Here is a 6,287-nt window from a genome sequence, read left to right as displayed (position 1 = left end):
CATTCAAATCATGACCTTTTTGCCTGTAAGGTAACTGCACCTTTGACTGTCTGTTTAGTAGTAAAATATTGCAATATTTGGTGTTCAGAGGGGTTTCTAGAGCTTTGGGCTCTGTGTCACTGCACCTGCTGCACCATTGAAATAATGACCCTAGTGCCTGCACGGTAACTGCACTTGACTGCTTATGTAGTAGTTAAATATAGCATTATTTGTTACTTAGAGGAGCTCTGACAAATGTTTGCCCCGGTGCTACTGCACCTGCTGCACCATTAAAATCTTGGCCTTATTGCCTGTAAGGTAACTGCACTTGTAGTGGCCAGTTTTGGAATTAAATATAGCAACACTAAGGGCCAGATGTAGGAAGGCTATTACCGGTTGGTAACGGCCGAAATTAACGAATTTCGGCCGTTACCGACCGGTAATAGGCTTTTCTGACGTAGGGGCCGAAATTAAGGATTCGGTAATTTACCGAATCGGTAATTTAAGGAATCGGTAAATTACCGATTTCTTAAATACCGATTCGGTAAATTACCGAATTCCTAATGTAGGGATCACTTAAATGAGTGCTTATCCCATGTTAGGATTCGTTATTTACCACCAACTACAAGTTGGTGGTAATTAACAAAAAAAAAAAAATATTTTTATGCAAATTGCTTCAGTGCACATGTTGCAGACATACATGCCCTTAGGGCATGTATGTCTGCAACATGTGCACTCATACACAATTGAGGGGTGCAACAGGGTGTCAAAGTGACACCCTGCGACCCTTCAATGTTTTCCTCATTTTACCGAATCGGTATTTACCGATTCGGTAATTGACATTCATTCCTATGGGCCTTCAAGCCCATAAGAATAAATGGCAATTACCGAATCGGTAATTACCGATTCAGTAAATGCCGAATTTTAACGATTCGGTCATTTTTACCGATTAATTTGATACTTAGCATTTACCGATTAGAAAATACCGAATCGGTAAAATTTGGTATTTTCGAATCGGTAAATGCTATTTACCTACATCTGGCCCTAGGTGTTTAGTGGGGTGCCTGCAGCTTTTGGACCCAGTGCCACTGCACCTGCTGCACCATTCAAATGTTGACCTTGTTGCCTGCAAGATAACTGCACTTGTGACTGCCTCTTTAGTAGTAAAATCTAGCAAAATTTGTTTTTTTGTGGAGTTATGACAACCGTTGGCCCTGGTTTCACTGCGTCTGTTGCACCATTTAAATCAAGCCCCTTTTAACGGTAAGGTAAATCCAATTGTGACTGCCTGTTTAGTGGTAAAATATTGCAATTGTAGGTGTTTAGTGGGGTTCCTAGAGCTTTTGGTCCTGGTGTCACTGCGCCTGCTGCACCATTGAAATCAGGATACTGTCATCTGCAAAGTAACTGCACTTGTGACTGCCTGTTTAGTAGTCAAATATAGCAATATTTTGTGTTTGAGGAGTTCTGACAGGTTTTGGGACTGGTGCTACTGCACCTGCAGCACCATTCAAATCAGGACCCTGTTGTCTGCAAGGTGACTGCGCTTGTGGTTGCCTGTTTAGTAGTAAAAGATAGCATATCTCTTGTATATTAACTTTATATTCAATGTGCAATGTTTATTACAACAGTTAGAATTTGATTATAATGACCAAATAGATTAAGTTGAAAAAATCAATCCGATAATGCCGACAAAGTGCAAAGAAAGGTACTGAGGCATGAATAGGAAATGTCACAAATGTTCCAAGGCCAAAGCATCTGCTTTACATAACTTAGTATTCACAAGCATTCCAGCATACTGTTGGAACAAGTCTGCCTTTTCTGTGGGAAGAGATCTTATCTGCACAGTGAATGGGGCTTAAACTGTGTGAACAGCTTTAGTAGAATTATTGTAAATGCGTGCAGCCAGGGGAAGTTAACAAAACAAAGTCCCACACAAAAGTGAATCTATTAAATACAAGAAATTTCACAAGCACAGCACAAGCGCTGTATAGGCGAAACCTAAAAACGAGCAGAACTTAAAACATATCAATCACAGACAAGAAGAAAAGAGATAGGAACCTAAACCCCAATGTCAGTTTGTATGTCAGAAAAATATTCACAAACACTATATTATGACAGAAATATGGTGTCCTAAATGTGGAACACACAGTTTAAAAGCAGCTGGAACATCAAAAACTGACTGGATGACAAAAAGCACTGGCAGGGAGCAGTCTGAGGCTAGGATGGCCTTCTGCGGTGTCCAGCACCTGTTACCCTCGCCCGGCACTAACAATGCCACCCTGCATAACTGCGGTGTAGTGTTGCTCAGTTGGTGCAGTGATACGAAGGTGACAATTGCTCCTGGATTAAAAAACATATTTTCTGCAGAGGGATGCTGCTATGTAGACTTAACAGTTTCCACCAGGGTAATTGTTGCAGGGCCACCAGCTGCTCTCACAACACCAATCTTTTCAATATATATATTACCTACATGCGGTGCCTGTAGGTAGTTATAGTTAGGACCTAGTTTCCATAGGAAAAGGTATTTCTTTGATTTGCCAATATCTTTGGCTCCGTTTGACGAATCTTCGCAATATTTTCTAAACAAATGGGGCGCTTCGGTCAGCTTTTGTCTTAAAAGTTTTGGGGTGATTCGGAATGCGGGGGGTGAGAAAAAAGGGGGTCCCAAAACGTGTTTTCTCCATGTTAATTTCCATAGGAAACTTTAGACAAAGCTACAGCCTGAAATACTGAATTGCACCAAATTTGGCAAAAAGGGAGCTCTTGCTTCAGAAAGCATCATTATTGTTAAATGGTGTAAATCCGTCCAGTAGTTCCTGAGAAATTAAAAAAATAAAACATATTGATATCTGGTGACCGCAGTGCATCCGCGATCCCTCCAGAGCAGACTTTTGATTTGCTGCCAACACTCCAAACCAAAAAGTGTTGGCAGGCATCTTGTTACGCTGTTAAACAGAGTCAAAAGGAAAAAGGTGTAAAAACAAGATAAGGGGGCAGGGTAGAAACATCCTGACCCCCTAGGCTGGCTCATGGCCAAAAAAAGCATTTTTTTAAAAACATTTGGCCGCATTTGCGTCGGGTCCGCAAATCCTGCAGAAAAAAAAAAAATACGGTGTCCCGCACTTCGTTTTCTTGAAGCCCTCGGTGGGCCAGGTTCTGTTGGCATTGGAATATTTTGATGTGGGGGCCCTGCGGGGCCTCTACAGCCCCGGGGACCACCACCTCCCTGGGGCTTTAATTAACACATGAGGGTAGCACGCAGCCCTGTGGACCCCCACCCTGGGGCTCTGCTTTTATTTAAATATTGTAGTGTGGGGGGGATCGAGCCCCCCATGCCCCTGAGACCACCACCCACCGGGGCACTAATTAAGAGGTGCTGGTGGTCTGTTGCAGAGCCCTGGCACCGGGGACCATCACCTCCCCAGGGCTTTACACATGAAGGAAGGGAGGCCACGTGGCCCCCCTCCAGGAGCCCTTAATTGCCCTGGGGACAGCCACCCCCAGGGCCAGCTCCAGCAAAGTCCTGGGGTGCCCACCCCTGGGACAGTGCAATTTTGCCATGGCAGGACAGGAGCAGGGCTCCTGCCCTGTCGTAGAAAACTCTGCTTTGCCTCATGGAAGCGAGAGCAAGAAAACGGCTCTCGCTTCCATGAAGCAAAACAGAATTGCTTTTGAGCAAAGGGAGCTGCATGTCAGCAGCTACCTTTGCCCAAAAGCAATGCCGGCTCCCGCAGGAAGTGGGGAGCCGGCAGAGACTGCAGGGACCTTGGGGATCCCAGCGGTCCCCAACGAGAGGCCAAGCCCCGAGGGATGGTTCCACTGGGCCAAAAATGGCCCAAGAGTGGGCCACTTGGCCCCTTATATCTTTTAATTATTATTCTTTTTTTAATTAAATAAGGCCAAAATTGGCCACAGTAGAGGAGGCACACAGCCCCCCTACATTTAAAAAAAAATGTTTTGGCCAGGCCCCCTCCCCTTAAAAAAAATTTTTTAAGCAAAGACCTAGACCCGGGGGATGGGGACCCCGGGGCAAGAATAGGAGTCGGGAGGGGGCCTGCCTTTGTATGTTTTTTTTTTAAACATGAAAAAGTGGGTCCAGCCCCAGGGGATGGGGTCTCCGGGGCCCAAAAGGGCTCCCCCTACTTAGAATAAAAAATTTAATATCAGTACCCCTGCAACTCGCGGAAGCCCCATCCTCTTTCACTACTACTCTGCAAACCCGTCACCTGGTGCATTCTCTGTTGGGGGATGAAGTCCCTTTGCCTACTGATGGTCCTTAGGGGCAAACTAGCCCATCTCTTCTCCCCAGTAAACCCCACACAGCTGGATTGCTGAGAGGTGGTCCAAGACCACACCCCTTTTTACACCACTCTGCAAACTCGCCTCTTGGCGCATTGCTCCTGGGGCGATGAGGTCCCCTTGTGTCCTGAGAACCTCAGGATTAAAGTGGACTTCACCCCCGAGCAGCAGTGCACCAGGAGGCGCATTTGCAGAGTGGTGTAAAAAGGGGACGTGGCCTCGGACCACTCTCAGCAATCCAGCTGTGTGGGGCTTACTAGAGATAACAGGAGGGCTAGTTGGCTCCCAGGGACCCTCAGGAGGCAAGGGGACTTCATCCCCCAACCAAGAGCGCACAAGAAGGCGCATTTGCAGAGTCATAGAGAAACGGGGCATGGCATGTGTCCACCTCTTAGCAATCGCACTATCTGGGCCTTACTGGAGGTGTCAGGTGGGCTAGTCGGCCCTCACGACCCCCAGCAACAAAGGGCACTTTAATCCCCATCCAAGAGCGTGCCAGGGAGCGTGTTTTCAGACTTGTGGGCAAACGGGGAATGGCCTGCTTTGAGAACTTACCAATGCTGCTGTGTGGGACTTACTGGAGGTAATAGGAGGGGTATTTGGCCCTCAATTTTGTCCTTGGGGGCCAACTGCCCCTCCTGTTACCTCCAGTAAGTCTCACACAGTGGTATTGATAAGAGGTCTTCGGAGGCCACGCCCCTTTTCTCCACCACTCTGCAAACATGCCTTCTGGCACACTAAAGGTTGGGGGATGAAGTCTACTTTACTCCTGAGGGACTTTGGGGGCCAAGAGGCAGTGATATATGCACTCATACACCCATACAGACACTCACACACCACCACTCACCCACTCACCCATAGAATTTCTCACAAGCCTAGTCAGTCACCCAAAGAATCAATCACACTGCCATTTATTTACCTATAGGTTATACACACATCACCTAAATTATTTATACAGCTACTAACACATACTGACTCTCTTATACAATCACTGACACAAGCACACACTTATCAATACAGCCACTCTCACACTTACATACAGTCACTTATATACTCCAACACATATAATGCCTTTCACATATGTAGTTACTCACCCATATACCAGAGACATCCATACACTCAGTGATACAGCCATACACACTCTCACACAAACATACCGTCCATTACAGACGCACTCATGAACCCATATCCCTAGGGATTCACACACTCATACACCCATGCATGGAGTCACAGAGCCTCTCACCTACCCACACAGACACTCAGGTACCTATACAGGTAGTCAAACAAGCAATTAATAACCCATATACACACCTGTGTACCTACTAACCAGCCCATGCAACCACTTATACACCAACTGACAGACTGATACAGACATTCACACAGATTAGTTACTCACTCATATATTCACTTAGACACATTTATTCACTCAGTCATACAGTCAGTCACACTCCCAACACATCATCCATACAAACACTCATACACGCACTTAGTTTTCAAATACAGCTTAGCATGTATGTATATAGAACATTCTTAAATGTTTTAGAAACACTTACAGTCACTGGATGATATTATCAGTGATGTCATCAGTGATGTCGTTTGAGATGTCATCAGTGACGTCATTGACCATGTAATGAGTGATGTAATATGTGATGTCATAAGCAGTGCATTGCCTAGTTTGATTTATAGTTAGTCCAGATAACTATAACGGCTGAATTTCTCTGCTTTTGTATGACTGAAATGGCAGCCTAACAATAACATCCCTAAAACCTTTTTTTTTTCCAGTGAAAAAATATATTGGTGTGCGCAAGGCAGGAAGTGCCGAAATGCGTAACAGCAGAAATTGCAATAAAGCAGAAACGTATCGTTTGATCCAGCGCCTGTGTCGGTGTCCTTTCTCAATTGAAGGAATTGGAGTTGGAGTGGAGTGGAGTATGCACCACCCCGTCATCCTTGGGGGTCACGGAAGTGAAACAGCAGCCGTACACGGGATCGAGGACGGGCCCATT

Source organism: Lissotriton helveticus, chromosome 11, assembly GCF_964261635.1.
Source record: "Lissotriton helveticus chromosome 11, aLisHel1.1, whole genome shotgun sequence".
Lineage (NCBI taxonomy): Eukaryota > Metazoa > Chordata > Amphibia > Caudata > Salamandridae > Lissotriton > Lissotriton helveticus.
This window is presented reverse-complemented; position numbering follows the sequence as displayed.